Source organism: Rhinichthys klamathensis, unplaced genomic scaffold (genome assembly GCF_029890125.1).
Source record: "Rhinichthys klamathensis goyatoka isolate OS25496 unplaced genomic scaffold, OSU_Roscu_1.1 h1tg000523l_1, whole genome shotgun sequence".
Classification (NCBI taxonomy): Eukaryota; Metazoa; Chordata; class Actinopteri; order Cypriniformes; family Leuciscidae; genus Rhinichthys; species Rhinichthys klamathensis.
Window position 1 is genome coordinate 2,201,185 of NW_026607002.1, and position 18,427 is coordinate 2,219,611.

At 40.5% G+C, this 18,427-nt stretch overlaps 2 protein-coding genes and 1 pseudogene across 2 annotated transcripts in view; all 3 read right to left on the minus strand.

Annotated features, from left to right (window-relative positions):
* Positions 1-16,782, minus strand: part of LOC130073068 (gastrula zinc finger protein XlCGF7.1-like) — a 277,485-nt gene extending 260,703 nt beyond the window's left edge. Inside the window, exon 1 of the mRNA XM_056238495.1 lies at positions 16,710-16,782. The gene's annotated coding sequence lies outside the window, so the exon portion shown is untranslated. The remainder of the gene's footprint in view (positions 1-16,709) is intronic.
* The window catches only part of LOC130073047 (gastrula zinc finger protein XlCGF57.1-like), a 754,620-nt gene extending 737,819 nt beyond the window's left edge, over positions 1-16,801 (minus strand). Inside the window, exon 1 of the mRNA XM_056238449.1 lies at positions 16,710-16,801. The gene's annotated coding sequence lies outside the window, so the exon portion shown is untranslated. The remainder of the gene's footprint in view (positions 1-16,709) is intronic.
* LOC130073138 (zinc finger protein 585A-like) overlaps positions 1-18,427 on the minus strand; it is a 128,876-nt pseudogene that overhangs the window by 42,929 nt on the left and 67,520 nt on the right.

Consider the following 18,427-nt stretch of genomic DNA (forward strand, 5'->3'; position numbering starts at 1 on the left):
TCTTATTATATTTCTTAATATGCCATATTTGGTAGGGGTTGATATTTGAGTGCTATGATAAGATAGACTGGACACCGTGGATAATTCTGCTTTATCGTTTGTATAAATATGACCATTCTTCCTTAATAAACTTGAAAATATTATGGTACCACACTGTCTCTGTGTCTGCTTGATCATTTCCTGAGATCTTGCATTGCTGCTGCCACACATCACAGGGCTTGAGGCGCCTATTTCCAACTGATGACTGATAGCTTTGAGGCTGGAGATAGTCTCCCTAAAATAAATCTAACAGATCTGGGGGCTCGTCCGGGATATTTGATAGATTTGAACTGACAGAGTGTGTCTGCTTCCCGGACAACGTTAGGAAGACTACTCGAAAGTTTTGGTGCTAAATAGGAAAAGGATCTACCGCCAGCAGTCGATTTTGATATTCTAGGTATTATCAACTGGCCAGAATTTTGAGATTGCCATAGACGTGAAGGACTATGATGCGTTAAGAGCTCGCTCAAGTACTGCGGAGCTAAACCATTTAGTGCTTTGTAAGTAATCAGCAATATTTTAAAATGTATACGATGTTTAATAGGCAGCCAATGCAGTGTTGACAGAACCGGGCTTCTGTGTTGATACTTCCTGGTTCTGGTAAGAACTCGAGCTGCTGCGTTTTGGACAAGCTGTAGTTTTTTTATTAAGCGTGCAGGGCTATCCTTAAATCCTAATCTAGCCTTGATGTCATGAACGCATGAACTAACTGTTCCGCATTTTTTATTGAGAGCATATGACGTAATTTAGATATATTTTTAAGATGGAAAAAATATGGTTTTACAGATACTAGACACCTGACTTTCAAATGAAAGATTGCTATCAAAGCAATCAGCACCCAGGTTCCTAACTGACGACGAAGAATTGACAGAGCAGCCATCAAGTGTTAGACAGTATTCTGGGTTATTACGTGAGGACGTTTTTTGTTCAATAATTAGAATCTCTATTTTTTCAGTATTAAGTAATAGGAAGTTACTAGTCATCCAGTTTTTTATATCAGCTATGCATTCTGTTAGTTTTGTGAATTGGTCGTTTCGTCGGGGCGCGAAGAAATATAAGGCTGCGTATCATCAGAATAATAGTGAAAACTAATGCCATTCTTCCTGATATCTCCTGATGGTAGCATGTACATAGTGAACAGCAGCGGTCCTAGTACTGATCCTTGTGGTACTCCATACTTAATTTGTGATCGATAAGACATCTCTTCATTTACTGCTACAAACTGATGATAAGGGTCAGATAAGTATGATTTAAACCATGCTAATGCAATTCCACTAATGGCAACATCATTTTCGAGTCTATTTAACAGAATGTTGTGGTCGATGGTATCAAATGCAGCACTAAGATCGAGTAACACTAATAGAGAGATACAACCACGATCAGATAAGAGCAAATCATGTGTGTCTCTGATGAGAGCTGTCTCGGTACTATGATATGGTCTAAATCCTGACTGGAAATCCTTGCAGATATCATTTCTTTCTAAAAAGGAACATTGTTGTGAGGATACTGTCTTTTCTAGTATCTTAGACAGAAAAGGTAGTTTTGAGATCTGCCTCTAATTGAATAATTCTGTAGGATCAAGTTGTGTTTTTTTAACACGCGGGTTAAAGGGCACCTATTATGGAATTTTGAAAATTACGTTTCATGTAGTGTGTAACATAGATCTAAGTGAACAAAAACATCCTGCAAAGTTTTATATATGAAAGTTCACCGGAAAAAAAAGTTATTGTCTCTCAAAAGTATGAGTCGACTCTGAGTCAATTTAATTAATCGTTTTTCCAATGAGTCATTTTCCTTTTCGTTGTGACGTCAAGACGAAAAATTTTCAAATTGGCCGCGCCCATTCATTACGCGCGCGGACACCAGGGAAAACTTGAAAACACCATGTCGACAACAAGACGCTGTGTTCTGAAGTGTGAATCTAAAGCAACCTTTTTTTCACTGCCCAGGGACGAGCATGTGAAGAATCAGTGGCTTTACTACTTACTATACCACACAAGTATAGCCCGAACCTTGTGCTGTGTTCACGTCATTTTAATGACGATTGCTTTACAAATATAAATGCATTCAAGTGTGGATTTGCGAGCCGGTTGATACAATTTTCCACACTTAGCAAGCCATAATCCATTAATGGTGATGGGCGTTCCGTTTCCGACAATTAGTCGTTGAACGAATCATTTGGGAGCCGGTGAGCAAATCAGGTAAAAATAAATGCATATTATAAGACAACAAAAGGTTTTTTTTTGTCATTGCATGCATGTAAAACTGTTGTTGGGGACTCCTAAAACAATATTAGGAACATTTTAAATGCCATAATAGGTGCCCTTTAATCGTAAATTGATCAGCCAGCTTAAAAGTTTTTGGTACGTATCCTAATGACAAATATGAGTTAATGATAATAAGAAGAGGATCTATGATCTCTGGAAGCATCTCTTTCAATATCTTAGTCGGTACAGGGTCTAACATACATGTTGAATGAATAACACCCCCACACAATTGGAAACAACCCCTTACCATAATAGCCCCTCTACAAAACTTTACACTTAGTACAATCCTGTCAGGCAAGTAACGTTCTCCTGGCAACCGCCAAACCCTGCCAGACAGAGAAGCGTGATTCGTCACTCCAGAGAACACGTCTCCACTGCCAGTTGTTGACTGTCAACTATACTTGTTTCCCAGCTTGGGGAGAAAGTTTGAGCTTAAGTTTTATTATTTCAAGGTTTGCTTAATGTTATCAGGGATGGTACAGGAATTCATCCAATAAGAAAAATACATTACATAATTTATGGACTTTTTCAGGGAACAAAAAGCAATATTCTTTCCGCCTTTGCCTTGCACTCCTGCAAGTCGGGCGCAACTACCCAGTGTCAGAGGGGTATGCAGCAACAATTTTGCCCCAAGAGAGAGAGAGATGTGACCCTGTAATTACAGCTTCCATGTCACCCAACAGATGTAACTATAGCCTGTATGTCTGACAGATGACAAAATATATGAATGATTCCATGGTAAACCAAATTTATTGCATAATTTATGTTTTCCAGCTTCTAATCATTTATTGTGCATGCTACCTTATATTTATCAGGTGTTATTTTACCTTAATAAAATTGAGATATGTCATGCATGGGATTGTTAGGGTTTAACCAAAATCTAAATGTAGTTATCAGCAACATTAGTTTGTATTAAGTTAGCAAACACTAGCCAGTCTGCAAATCTATGCATGATTCCATGGTAAACTAGAGATATTGCATTAGTTGTTTTCCAGATTTTTGTCATTTATTGTATATGCTATCTTATATTTTCCCATTTTCAGCTCAGCAACCTCGGTTTTGCATATTCTTAGCTAGCCGTAAAGTAATTTAAACCCCCATTTGGCTGCTACATTCCAGTGTTGGCAAACCCTAGGTAGTCTGTTAACATGAATATTTGCAAGACTCCAAGCACAGACGTCACACTTTAAATCCTACCTGTTGCCTTTCACCATCCACTTAATTTAGCTGCTTTTCAACGACAACTCACTACTCGTACCTGCTCGCTCTGCGCTCATGGTGCCCCCCGCCCGGTCGCGATATTACCCCCAGATGTTAAAATACAGAGAGACGTCAGGCTGCAAGCGGAATTATGCAATCAATTCTAAACTCACTGATTGTAAGTGTGATGATCATCTGCTAAATGAGCAACAACGACCACAATTCACTCCTTCAGTCAGTGAAGCTCCCACAGCCGTTCATGAGAGTTTAAATGCTGGGGAATATTCCCATCTTCCCACAGGAGAAGAAGAAGCAAGCAGGAGGAATTACTCCTGGAGAAACTACGGACATACTATTGTAAAGATGGAGATTAAGGAAGAACCCTGCAGAATAAAAGATGAAGATACAGAGGAACAAATAGGTTGGTGTTTTCCTTCATTCTCTTTAATCACTGATGAGGAACTTTAACATGAAAACTGACATAACAATGCATCTAAAACTAGTAGACTCAGTAGTAAATTAGATTTGTTCTAAATTATGAGTAAACTTTATTTCCTTGTTTCTCAATATGTTGATTTTAGACCCGATGGAAGTGAATGAAGAAAAACACCATTTAACAAATGAAGATGGAAAACTGACATATAAAAATGAAGACAAACATCTGTTTAAAAAACCTCATTTCAAAAATGAAAATGAAAACACAGTCGTTTCAAAGACTGAAGAGAATTTCACAAAAAAACAAGCAGAAAAATCTGGAGTCAAAGTATATTTAACCTGCTCTGAGTGTGGAAAGAGTTTCATATATAAATCACATCTTGAAAGACACATGAAAATTCACACTGGAGAAAAAACGTTCACATGCACTCAGTGTGGAAAGGGTTTCAGTCAGAAAAGCTCTCTCAATGATCATCTGCACTCTCACTCTGGGGTGAAGTCGTTCAGCTGTGATCAGTGTGATAAAACATTTGTTTATTCATCAAACTTAAAAAGACACCTTAATGTTCATGCTGATGTGAAGCCTTACTTTTGTTCTTTATGTGAAAAGAGTTGTTTACGACTGCAACATTTAAAAGTGCATGAGCGTATTCATACTGGTGTGAGACCTTATATGTGCTCTGACTGTGGACAGAGCTTTAATACATCCAGTGCCTTAAAATCACACAAGAGAGTTCATACTGGAGAGAAACCGTACAAGTGCTCACACTGTGGAAAGAGTTTCTCTCAAATGAAATCCTTGAAAGTTCATGAGAGAGTTCATACTGGAGAGAAACCGTACAAGTGCTCTTCATGTGGGAAGAGTTTCGTACAAATATCTAATTTACGGACTCATGAGAAAATGCATTGTCTGAAGTTGCCTAAATGAGCAAATGCTCATCTTCAGATCCATCATTCACAAATACATACACATACAAGTAATAATTTGACATTCAGATTCAGCAAAAGCTGGAATTTGTCTCAATAGTGATTTAATCTAAGAGGGTAATTTGCTCAAATTAGTTTGATCATTTGTGAAATAAATTTTTCTCAGGGTCAGTAATAGTTCACGAAACTAGTGTTGCTGTAAAATGCTGTGATTTATGAAGAGATGTTTTGATTCTTTGAGTTAAATTATTTTCATTAATTGTGCTTGAGCACAATTATAAATTATTCATTGAGAACATATTGAATAGATTTTCTTGCATTTAAATATTTACATTTAAAGAAAAGCTCTATATTTTGAGACAGAGAAAAAGGAACAGAACTTGTGTGACTTTCTGAATAAATGTACTCACAATCAAGAGGGTTGGCGTGTCTTTTCTTCCTTCCTGACCACTGACGACTTGAATTAAAATAAAACGAACTGTTTACTGAAGTTTATGAGTCACATGGAGTCAATCTCATTTCTCTTCTCTCTCTTTTTCTATCTGTGCGCTCTCGCCCACTATGCATTATGGGTAAACTTTTCATGATAGAATGCATGTTAAATTCTTGATTGTGCTGAACCAGCAGCACACAATATCTGTCTTTGTTGGGCAGAATCAATGGAAGTTTTTCTCTGTAACGAAAGTCTGACTGTTGCAGTCTGCCTCCAACCCAGAGCAATTCATCTTCGTCAAGGAAAGGTTTTAGGTCTCTGATTTTTTAATCTGCGTTCAGGGTCTTACCAGCTTTCAGCAAATTGATTTCATGACTAAAGCTGCTATCTTGTCACCTTTATCCAGTACGTCTCGGCCTCAAACATTTCATCAGCAGTCAACTAACCTCGCGTCTTGGAGCTTGAACTTGCATTGTGCACAAACCGCTTGATCCAAGCGGTGACTTGCAGAAATCGCTTCAGCTTACTGTACTTCAGTAAATCCAGTATAGGTTTCATTCCCTTTTCGTCACTACTGAGTTGCACGATGATCTGCTGACCTTGCTTTAGCTCACTAGTCACATCTTCATCGCTTTGATCTTCATCGCTCTCTTCCAATAGATTCAGTGCAAAAGTTAATTATTTTATTTTATTGAAAATAAGCACAGTTAAGGCCCATTCACACCAAGAACGATAACTAAAGTTATATTTGCATCCACACCAACGAATTATAACGGTCATTTATGTCATTGAACATGTTTTTGCTGTTCTTGTTGCATTTACACAATTTTAACCAGCATATGTCCACAGCAGGCTGTTTCAAGTGAATCTAGCTAGTGTAATCGATCTAATCTAATAGTGGAGTAAAAACAAGTATTTTTCACTGCAACTTCAAAGGAATTAAGACAATGTTGCTGAAACTAGAACTGGATACCTGAGGTAATTTTATGTTTCACTGTTTGCTAGCCTGGCAAAATTATCTCATTTTGCACAACTTCTAATTTCTTTTTAACAGAGGTGAAAAGTGTGCATGTTAGCATGACCAAAATATATGTTGATGGGAAATACCCTAGGTTTAAATAAACCACAATTGTCAATGTACAACTGTGGCGAGCAGGACTAGGTAGAGGGCCGTGGGAGGACGGCGCGAGGCCGGTGCCGTGATTACTGATGAGCGACACCTGCGCCACGCACCAGTCTCGTATCACTCACGAAGGAGCGGAAGCACAAAAGGAGGAGCGACGACAGTGGAGATCGAGAGAGGCCATGCCTGGATATTAATTGTGTTGTTTATGTTTTATTATGTGAGAGCAGTCGTCCGTGAGGGGCTGCTGTCTTTTTGTATTTGTTTTATTTTGTTATTAAATTCTTTAAATGTTCGCCGGTTCCCGCCTTCTTCTACCCATAACATCTGAACTGCGTTACGCTGGTGCCGAAACCCTGGAAGAAGGAGCGCGCTGTCAAAGAGCCCTCGCCGCTGTGGGGAATCCACGGTGCCATCGAGCTAGAGTGAGTTGCCGAGGGGACAGACAAGCTCGCTGCCGGCCGCCTGGGTGCTGGAGGGGCGGCTGCCGTTCATGAGGGAGCAGAGGAGTCGCCACCGTTCACCGTGGGCCGGAGCCTGACAGCAACATAGTGTCGGCCCAGATGTCGTACACCTGGAGTCCACACGGCCCAGATGGGATACACCTGGAGTCCACACGGCCCAGATGTGGTACACCTGGAGTCCACACGGCGCAGATGTGATACACCTGGAGTCCACAGGGCCCAGATGGGATACACCTGGAGTCCACACGGCCCAGATGGGATAGACCTGGAGTCCACACGGCCCAGATGTGATACACCTGGAGTCCACACGGCCCAGATGTGATACACCTGGAGTCCACACGGCCCAGATGTGATACACCTGGAGTCCACACGGCCCAGATGTGATACACCTGGAGTCCACACGGCCCAGATGGGATACACCTGGAGTCCACACGGCCCAGATGGGATACACCTGGAGTCCACACGGCTCAGATGTGGGCTAACACTATGTTGCTGTCCGGGGAATCATAAGAAATCCACTATAACACTCTCAATACAAAACGCCAACAGCATCTCTCTTCCACATCAGCATCCACGCTGTATTTCAAAGGATGCTTTTCTATACAGCCTATGACGTCATTACTAGTGCGACCCGGAGGAATAAAAGGGGCACCTAGAGAACATGTCATCCTCTTTTCGTCTTCAAGGACTGTTTTGTTTGTAGCTTCATCCAGAAAACTTTAAAAAGGTAAATCTATGGCTTTGTAAAAAAAACGTTTCAGGAAGTGTGTGGATCCGTGTCTATATTGACACTTGATGACACACACAACTTGTGCGTTTAATGTTTGAGCAAGCACGATCAGTTCTGCTTGTGCCAATTGTGAGTTTTTTTCCCTTGAGAAAACTCTGCGCTCGTCTGGCCCTCTTCTCAAAGAAGAGGAACAGACATCTGTGCCAGGCGATTCAGGTCCCGCTCGCGCTGAGGCAGAGCAGAGACTAGAATCGTGGTGTTTCAGAGGAAGTAAGTTGCAAGGTTGCAAGTATACCAGGCTGATCTGCAGTAAGATTTGGACCAAGGCCAAAGGTGCGCTTGGCTGCATTTAAATATAAAAAACGCATAACACTGCGGTCCAAATCTGCACATTCCTCAGTCCTCACCCCAGGCACTTCTTGCATCAGCCCTGAGGCTGGACCTGTGATGAGTGATTCCTTCAAGTTGGAACCCTTTTTTTTGCCTCCATTTAGCGAAAGTCGTTTAGGCCATCGCTCTACGGGGAGCAGGTTGAGCTCTGTAGGTCTCCTCCCTTTACAAGAGTTTTTAGTAAGGTTGCTTTATAGGATAGGTAAAAATAGGGCCCTGAAGTTCCCATATATAGGTAGGCTCTGGATACCCTTCCCCTAGGCCTCCTCTTAGAGTTGTCAGGCTTATAGTGGGTAGTGCCAATCTGTAGTAGTGAACAGGTTGGCTTTATTATACGGAAAATTTCTGGTGAGGCCACCGTTCATCCGCGCATCAAACAGACATTTCTGCGTGAGATGGCTTCCTCCCTATCAGGAGTTTTTCTACCGAGGCCATCGCTCTGTCAAGCTCCAGATATAACTACAAAATAAAGCATTGGCCCTCATTGGGCCACCTTATACTAGAGCAGCAGTTCTCCTCTCACTTTAGAGAGTCATTTTGAGATGATAGCTCTGAACTTCAGACATTCAAGTCTTGATATCCGGTTTAGGCTTAGTATCTAGGAATTGTTGTGCCGGTCTGCTAAGCATTCTTGTCTCGAGCCTCTCAGTGTCTGAGTGAAGGTTCCTTAGACCATCAGGAGATTTTATTCCTGTAAATCTAGTTTTTCCTAGTACTGGCCTTCTCTTACTACAAGAGTCGTTAGCCAAGACCTGCCTTTTTACATTAGGTGTTACAGGGTAGATAGCAGCGTAGGTAGCAGGCTATCTTCAAAAAGCCTCCCATGCAGATATCTCGTTGGCGTTGTCAGGTCTTTCTCCCTAGAGAGTAAGAAGCAGTGTGGTCCGGCCTCCACCCTTTATAGCATCGAGTATAGTAGCTGGTGTATCCAGCAAGCCCTTTTTTTCTGAGCCCCTTGAATGAAGAATTTAAGTCATACGGTCGAATGCCGTAGGCCACTTAAAGAGGCCTCCATTCCCTTGGGTTTAGTAGAGAACATAAAATCTGTCTTACAAGATTTTAGGGCTGGACCCTGATACATCCTTCAGGGTCATACGGTAGTGCTCCAAATGTTAGGGTCATTAATTAGAGTACTTTTCTACCCATAGCTTGTATGTTATCACCCTTCACCACCCAGGCTCAGGTAGAGACAGATTAGTCACTCCCTCCCATTGGGATGGTTGAGTATGCTCCCTTAGAGCCAAAGCACTGCCCGGGCTGACGCCCGTGACATTCAAAGTTTTAGGCTCATGTAGGCTTTACTGTTGGCCTCATTGATAGTACGGTAGCGTAAGATACTTGTTTAAATGGTGGATAGCACTTCTGCTGAGTACTCTGCCTGTTCGCAATGTTAAATAAGTATGACTGAACTATTCGTTTTATTATGTCATTTACTGTGTATATATATGACTGTTTTTAGGCCAGGTGGTAAATGCTGCCATTCTTCTCGAATACTGCTGCTCTTCAAAGAACAGTCATCAATCAGGTAACGCACACAGAAAGAGTTTTTTTTTTGAGTACCATTCAGTTTCCCAAGTTATCTTGTATTTTATTCAGTTAGTGCAACGGCCAGAAAGCACTTTGACTTGCTTAGATTATTTCCATTCTTGTTGCTGTCCAACAAACAAAATTGCTTTGTAATGTTACATTTTTATTATTATTATGTCATGTTGCATCACTCTAACCTGTGCTTAAACAATTATAACTGTACAATGTATTTTGAGAAAATGTGTCTTAATATTTTTTTTAATTTTAATCACAGGATCCTCCGATCCCAGCCCCGACCATTCATCTGAAGGACTGCGGCAATGAGACCCTTTGAACCAACCGTGGCAGTTTCCACATGATGAGATCTCACTGATGTTAGCCTGCAGTTCTGACTCTATCACACACATACAGTTGTGGTCAAAAGTTTAAAAAGTGTTTAAAAGTGACCCTGTTTATTTATTTTTAATAATAAGTTTAATTCTTAATTCTGTGTCGTTACCTGGGTGATCGACGACTGTTTTTTGTTTGTACACTCACCTAAAGGATTATTAGGAACACCTGTTCAATTTCTCATTAATGCAATTATCTAATCAACCAATCACATGGCAGTTGCTTCAATGCATTTAGGGGTGTGGTCCTGGTCAAGACAATCTCCTGAACTCCAAACTGAATGTCAGATTGGGAAAGAAAGGTGATTTAAGCCATTTTGAGCGTGGCATGGTTGTTGGTGCCAGATGGGCCGGTCTGAGTATTTCACAATCTGCTCAGTTACTGGGATTTTCACGCACAACCATTTCTAGGGTTTATAAAGAATGGTGTGAAAAGGGAAAAACATCCAGTATGCGGCAGTCCTTTGGGGCGAAAATGCCTTGTTGATGCTAGAGGTCAGAGGAGAATGGGCCGACTGATTCAAGCTGATAGAAGAGCAACTTTGACTGAAATAACCACTCGTTACAACCGAGGTATGCAGCAAAGCATTTGTGAAGCCACAACACGCACAACCTTGAGGCGGATGGGCTACAACAGCAGAAGACCCCACCGGGTACCACTCATCTCCACTACAAATAGGAAAAAGAGGCTACAATTTGCAAGAGCTCACCAAAATTGTACAGTTGAAGACTGGAAAAATGTTGCCTGGTCTGATGAGTCTCGATTTCTGTTGAGACATTCAGATGGTAGAGTCAGAATTTGGCGTAAACAGAATGAGAACATGGATCCATCATGCCTTGTTACCACTGAGGAGGCTGGTGGTGGTGGTGGTGTAATGGTGTGGGGGATGTTTTCTTGGCACACTTTAGGCCCCTTAGTGCCAATTGGGCATCGTTTAAATCAGACCTGCAAACTTTTCGCTTTTCGGCGATAATCGCCGTTTTCTTGGTCAATTGGGTCATTCACGTGAATCGCGTAGAACCGGAGAGTTTTTTTGGGGGGGGGGCGTAGGCTGCCCTTAATCTGCACGCAGGCTAGAATTGCGAAACATTATTGGATAATTCTTATAATTGACATTTCTCTGGGCCAATCGGAATCTTAGTACTTTTTCTCTTGGCCAATCGGAATCTTAGCACTTGCGTCAGAATCGCCATTCGATGAGACACCTGGCTACCACGCGAGTCTGATGGAAACTCATAACGTGAAGGAATCTTGTGTGAAATTCGAGGTAAATCAAGCTTTTTTTGGAGCAAAAACAACAGCTAGTTGTCTGCTTGATTCAATTAACGTCAGCTACCGCTTTGTTATGCTGTGCTCGTGACAGGGCGCTGAAAGAACGAGCATAGAGAGAGAGAGAGAGCCGGTCGCGCGCGCACTCTCACTGTATTCAAACTGCCTTGCTCTCCCTCTATCGCGCATATTAATCAAAATCTATTGAGAATTGACACGATAGTAAAAGATCAAAAGACCAAAGTTTCACGTGGAGATTTTTTTTCCTGAATTGCAGCCTACTAAAATTGCCCTATCCTCTCTGAAAAGCGTTCCGCACATTCAGCTGACATAAACCACATTTTCAATAAACAAAAAACCTATCCAGTGATTAAATGTTTTCTGTGTTGAGAGTTGAGACAAATCTTGTGCGATGTCCTTATCTGCTGGGATAATCACACAACGCATGCCGGGTGTGTCAGCTAATGGCACGTCCGATTCGCGAACTAATGACTCATTTGAACCGATTTACTTTTATAAATGGTTAAAATAACTGATCTGTCCAACATCTGTCTCTTCAAAAGAGATCTGAATTGGTGTATAACAAATCGATAACACCAAACTAGTTAATATTAACTATTCATAAACTGCACTTCTTAATCTTTATAAATAAATAGCATTTATTAATCTTTGGTAATGTTAATTTCACTATTTACTAGTAGCCTTATTACAATTAAAAGTTCTATTTGTTAACATTAGTTAGCCTAATGCACTGTGAAGTAATATGAACAAACAACGAACAGCTGTATTTTTATTAACAAAGAATAATAAATACAGTAACAAATGTATTTCTCATCATGGTTCATTTATATTTTCTCCTTTGCCAATCCTATGATAATTATATATACAGTATAGTGTTCATCCAGAACAACATGGAACTGTGTAACCACACTAGCAACCGTTTAAAGCTACCTAGCAGCCATATTGCAGCTCCACAACATCGTTAAGACATTGTTTTTGGCTCTATGCAATCATGTACAACATTGTAGCAACTATCCTAGCAACCGAGCGGCGAGTTTTGCCACTGCACCCTCCATTTTATGTAGGCCTACATACAGTGAAGAGAATAAAATAATTTATATATTTTAAAATATTCCTACATAGGCTATAATAAAATGTCACAACCCTGTCTCTTTTTGTGAGACCAAAGATCGCCCGTTAGATATACACAAGACGAATTATATCTCATGTTTAACCACTTAGACTAGAGACATCAGAGCCAGCAGCAAACGTCAGAAGCACTAGCCGAGGTGAGGCTGTTCCAGGCGGGGAACATGAGCGCTGAGCGCCCGGTGATCCCTGGATCTCACAACGAAAACGTCAGATCAAATTTTTAAATAGGTGCTATCTTTATAAATAAACCACAGATTTGAGCTTTAAACAACTACATTGTCGACTGAAAAACTATTAAAACTACATTTCGTGACACAATAACAGTAGTATTTTAAAATTTCGCAGCCTTTCCCCTTTGAACGTTACTATTACCGATTATATATCATGGCCAAATACAACCAGAAACAAATGTTCAGTCTTGCTTGTGAAAGATAATTCCTCGAGACCTGCTTTCAATTGTGTGGCGATTTGTACAGCCCCAAGCAACACACGAAACAGGCATTTTTCTCAATCCTCTTTATGAGAAGTATGGGAAAGTTGCCCTCCGCAATATGGTGGCACCATTGATGTACGCTCCAGCAGCCAGTAGGGCGTGTATTTATGCCTATGAGTTAAACTGCCCACTGTTCTTAAGAAAAATACATTTACATTTTTTGGTTTTCCAGCATATTTTGAATATTTGAAAAGTCCCATTCCAAAAGTGACTCCAGAGCGACTGCATAGATAAATGAACTAAATTAATAACTAATGATTTTTACAATGGAAATTACAGCCAGATCTCATGGAAGTGTGTATACCACACATTTAATTTCTCGTGCCATTTATACGGCAAAAATAGTTTTTGCGTGTATATGATATGCAGTTTTTGCGTGTATATGATACGCACTTTTTGGCGTGTAATACGCACGCACGCATGATGAAATTCAATGAAAATAATGAAAGTTTTCTGAACTATTATTCTTGTTCCATCTGTATGAGATGACCATGCACTGCTTGAGCGATGACACTGACACGAGTATTTTCACATTGTTGCTTTACTGTTCAGTTCATCTTGTATACAGTAACACTCAGTGTTTACTGCGCATGTGCAACACAACAGAGGATCAATACAGGTGTCGGAAGAACAACACATGCAACACTTACAATGCAGTTCACAACCATTTAAACCAGTTCCCCTTGTCAAACAATCAAACTTCAATACTAATTTTAGATTAAAGGTGGGGTAAGTCATATTTGTCTAAAAAAAAAACTTGTTTCCAAATTTGTTTAAATTGTCTTTATATACCAATACATAATTAAAATGTAAGTACTCTGAAAAAGAAAGTATAAAAATCGAGTGTCTGTAGTCTTCTCAGTGCTGCAATAAACAGCTACTTATTCCATTCACTCCTACCCCCTCCGGTCTGGGCTCCTACCAAAGCCACGCCCCCAAAACACATGAACGCGAAACACATCAGCTGGAGGACGCGTTTACCAGCGCGAGCGGAGAGGAGCGCAGTGCATGTAGTGACATCATGTCAGAATCACATGTAATAAAATACCTAACTTTATCATTATAAATATAAACAACTAACATGGTGGTTAGTACTCACTATCAAGCTAGCATATCAATACTGGTACAGTTTAAAATATATTGAGTTTTCATCGGTTACGAGCTGGTAACATAAGGCAAAGCTAAAAAAAAAACAGGTTGCATTGATACACGTTTTCCAACATATACGGTGTTTTGCATGTAAGAGCTTCCACGATGAAAGCACAGTTGACTCTGATGAGGACTAACACTCCGGAGACAAGTCGCATACCGCATCGTCGGCTCAAGGACAGGTCCGGGGTTGATTGATTTATCCGAAGACTTTTTGATCATAGCCTTTTCGAATACTATCTTCCTTTTTTTACTTGTTTCGCTGACTGTATATGCAGGTACTGAGAATTGTGACTGCTCTTTCTCTGCCATAATTGTTATTATTACTAGCTTCAGTGCCTCTTCACCTCTTCCGAGTCAAACGCGCGCGCACATGTGGGCGCCTCCTGTAACCGCGGGGTGTTAGTCATGGTAGCGAGGGAGAGTGACAGTCGCCCCAGCCAATCATTTCATTCGTCCCGAATGGAGATAAGTAGCTGTGTTTATTGCAGCCCTGAGAGGACTACAGACACTCGATTTTTATAATCTCTTTGTCAGAGTACTTACATTTTAATTATGTATTGGTATATAAAGACAGTTTAAACAAATTTGGACAAAACAATTTTACCTACCCCACCTTTAAATTACCGTATTAAATGTAATTCCATGATTTGCTTATTTACAAGTTATGGAAGTGAACTTTGCTCACTTAGACACCTTCAGCCAATGCATTTTCTTATGTTTCAGTAGAGTAGCTAATTGGGTGAAACTCTTCCCACATGAAGAGCACTGGTGCGGTTTCTCTCCAGTATGAACTCTCTCATGAACTTTCAGGTTTCCTGAGAAAGCAAAACTCTTTTCACAGTGTGAACACTTGTGCGGCTTCTCGCCAGTATAAACTTTCTGGTGTGATTTTAAGTTGTTGGATGAAGTGAAGGTCTTTCCACAGTGAGAGCACACATAAGGTCTCACACCAGTATGAATACGCTCATGCACTTTTAAAGATCCAAGATGTAAAAAACTCTTTCCACATACAGAACAAAAGTGAGGCTTCACAGCAGAATGGAGATTAAGGTGTTTTCTTAAGCTTGATTCAAAAGCAAATGTTTTATCACACTGATCACAGCTGAATGATCTCACTCCAGAGTGACGGCGCAGATGATCATTGAGAGTATGTTTATGACTGAAACTCTTTCCACACTGAGAGCATGTGTACGGTTTTTCTCCAGTGTGAATTCTCATGTGTGTCTTAAGGTGTCCTTTTTGACTGAAAATCTTTCCACACTGAGAGCATGTATAAGGCTTTTCTCCAGTGTGAATTTTCATGTGTTGGTTAAGGTTTGTTTTATCTATGAAACTCTTTCCACACTGAGAGCATGTATAAGGCTTTTCTCCAGTGTGAATCTTCATGTGTTTGTTCAGGGTTGATTTAGATACGAAACTCTTTCCACACTCAGAACAGGTTAAAGATCCTTCGACTCCAGATTTTCCAGCTTGTTTCTGTGTGAAATTCTCTTCAGTCTTTGAAACGACTGCATTTCCATCTTCATTTGTGAAATAATGCGTTTTTTTAAACTGATGCAGTTTGTCGTCATTCACTTCCATCAGGTCTAAAATAAACACATTAAATTCCCATAATTCAATTAAAGGATACATGAGAAACAAAAATAAACATTGTTCAAAATCTCAATTTAGCACAAATCCAGTTTACTCCTGAGTCTACTAGTATCTAGTTTTAGATGTTATTGTTATATGTCAGTTTTCATCTTAATGTTCATCATCAGTCATTAAAGAGAATGAAGGAAAACACCAACCTATTTGTTCCTCTGTATCTTCATCTTTTATTCTGCAGGGTTCTTCCTTAATCTCCATCTTTACAATAGTATGTCCGTAGTTTCTCCCGGAGTAATTCCTCCTGCTTGCTTCTTCTTCTCCTGTGGGAAGATGGGAATATTCCCCAGCATTTAAACTCTCATGAACGGCTGTGGGAGCTTCACTGACTGAAGGAGTGAATTGTGGTCGTTGTTGCTCATTTAGCAGATGATCATCACACTTACAATCACTCGAGATTATTCAGCTTTGAGCGTTTTGCTCTAATAGCCATTTAGAAACAATTTCATAATTTGAGGTTTTACTGTAAGGATTACGCTGTTATTTTGAACCAATTATTGGATCAAAAAGGAGTTGAAGGCAAACTTTTGTGTAACTAAAAAATGTAGCATACATGTTTAGCAGCACAGTTAGAAAAATAATGTAAAATGTTCTGCTACAATTTGTGTTTACACCAGGTTTAATTAATTTATTACAATACACAACTCAAAATCTTTACACTTTGTCAGTTAACTAGTCAATGATGAGCTTATGGTTAGTTATATTTACAACATTGCCGAAAATTAACCATGACTTGTATAGTTAAAGTGTAGTAACCATTTTGGCAGATTGATTGCCATTTATATAACCAGTTTTAACTGCAAATACAACGGTTAAACTATGGTAACGTTAATGGCTTTAACTATAGTAACCATGTTTTTGTTTTATTTGTAGTAAACCCATGGTTCATTTTCGTAAGGGATTCACTTGTCAAACATAATGAAAGTAAGTGCCTCAACTTCGGATTCAAGATCTGATTCGGACTCAAGGTTAAACACTCCGGTTGGTTGGATTCACTAAAATTAACCATATCTTTTAGATTTAGAAGTCGTTTAGATTTCTCTTAATAAATGATAAAATGAATGTACTCACAGTCTGAAAACGGCAGATTTAGAGCAGAATGAACGGCTGTGTTTCACTTCTCATGTTTATGTTCCCTTCCCTCGCTCACTTCTCTTCTTCTCCTAGACTCGGATGTGTGTCATTGCTTCGGTTGCTCGAGCGCCTCTACTGGCGGAAAACATATTAAACTCTGTTAAACTCCCAGATATAAAACAACCACGATAATCTCTTGCTATCTTGGTTGATATGAATACATTTATTTATAGCTCCCAAACATGTTTGATTTGGAATAATTAAGTATTGATTTAGAAATAACATCTTATAGGTGACACAGCTGTTCACTTTCACCATAATAGATCATTTTGAGATTCAAACTTAAAATATCTGTTTGTACACATCCCCACACACAGGCTCAGACTTTACATGTGGGTTTACCTTGATGGCTACTCAAGGAAATGTGTTAATTACTTAAAGGCACACTGCGGAACTTTTGGCCACTAGTGGCGCTCGACCTGTAACTTTCACGTCTAGCGTCCCTAGAGGCCACAAGCTCCGCAGCACTGTCGCAAAAGTCAACAAAAAGTCAACCGGTCCGCCCATAGACAGTGGGTCAGCTTCCCGTGTCTTTAGATTGTGTGTGCTTGCAGTGTTTGAGGCGGGCAGCCTGGCCGCGCTCGATTCCCTTATAGCAGTCTGCTGAGAGAGAGCGAGCGGGGCGAGCCCCGTGGGGGTTAGTGCTAACATGTCTGAGTGAATGTGGGCGCGTGACGGCGGGCCGGGCACATTTACTGCACTAAAATCACCGTCGGCCTGAGCTGACTGTAACTTATGTGTGTTGGTTTCGTTTTACAGAAACCGTGGGACATGTTGTGTGTAGTGTTTGTGGGCACTGAGTCGTGGGAACGTTCACTACATTTAATGTACATTTGACATGAGTCGATTTTATTTGTGCGAGCCCTGCACTGTGGCGGGCTGTGTTTGTGTGTAGAAATGAACAATGGGCTGTGGGCATTTTATTACACTCATTACACCATCGGCTGTGGCCGGAATACCAGAAAATACTACACTGCTTATTTGATGTATCTGTGTCACCTTGGAAACGGCATTTGTGTGCAGGCAAGCGTCAGCATCGGTCGGGCACCCCTCCTCCTCCTGTAGCTCACGCCAGCGAGCGAACGCTGGACCAATGGTGATCCTCGTCCTGGCTTTTCATTTGTCACTATGCCTTTTTCTTTTTTTTAGTGTCCTCTGACAAAACCTTTGCCTTCTTCCTTGTAGCTGTTGGTTCGGCCATGACGAAAACATACAGACGGCAATCAAACGCGAGTTGAGCACTCACGTCAGAATCTGAGGAAGTTGTGGGTGGTGGGGGAAGTGACGTATGCCGTAAAGCGGTCGAATTTTGTAGTTCTTTTTGTGCTCGGGTTCCTACCCGAACCCCGAAGTTACATAGTGCTAGGAAAAGCGATACAGACACCTTCAGGCTTCGGCTGACGTGTCATTCAACCTATTGTAAGTCGATGTACCATCTCAATGGGTTTTGGTAATATATTATAAAGGTTGAAAAGTTCCACAGTGTGCCTTTAAGTCACTCAATTAGCACAAGTTTGTTTTTTCTTTGTAACATCAATTCTACACTCAATGTAAGATGAAATGAATGACAATACTTGTGCATCACCACTTAACAGTCAAATTCCATGATTACTGAATTTACAATTTGTCTTTGGGCTTGATATGATACAAAAGTG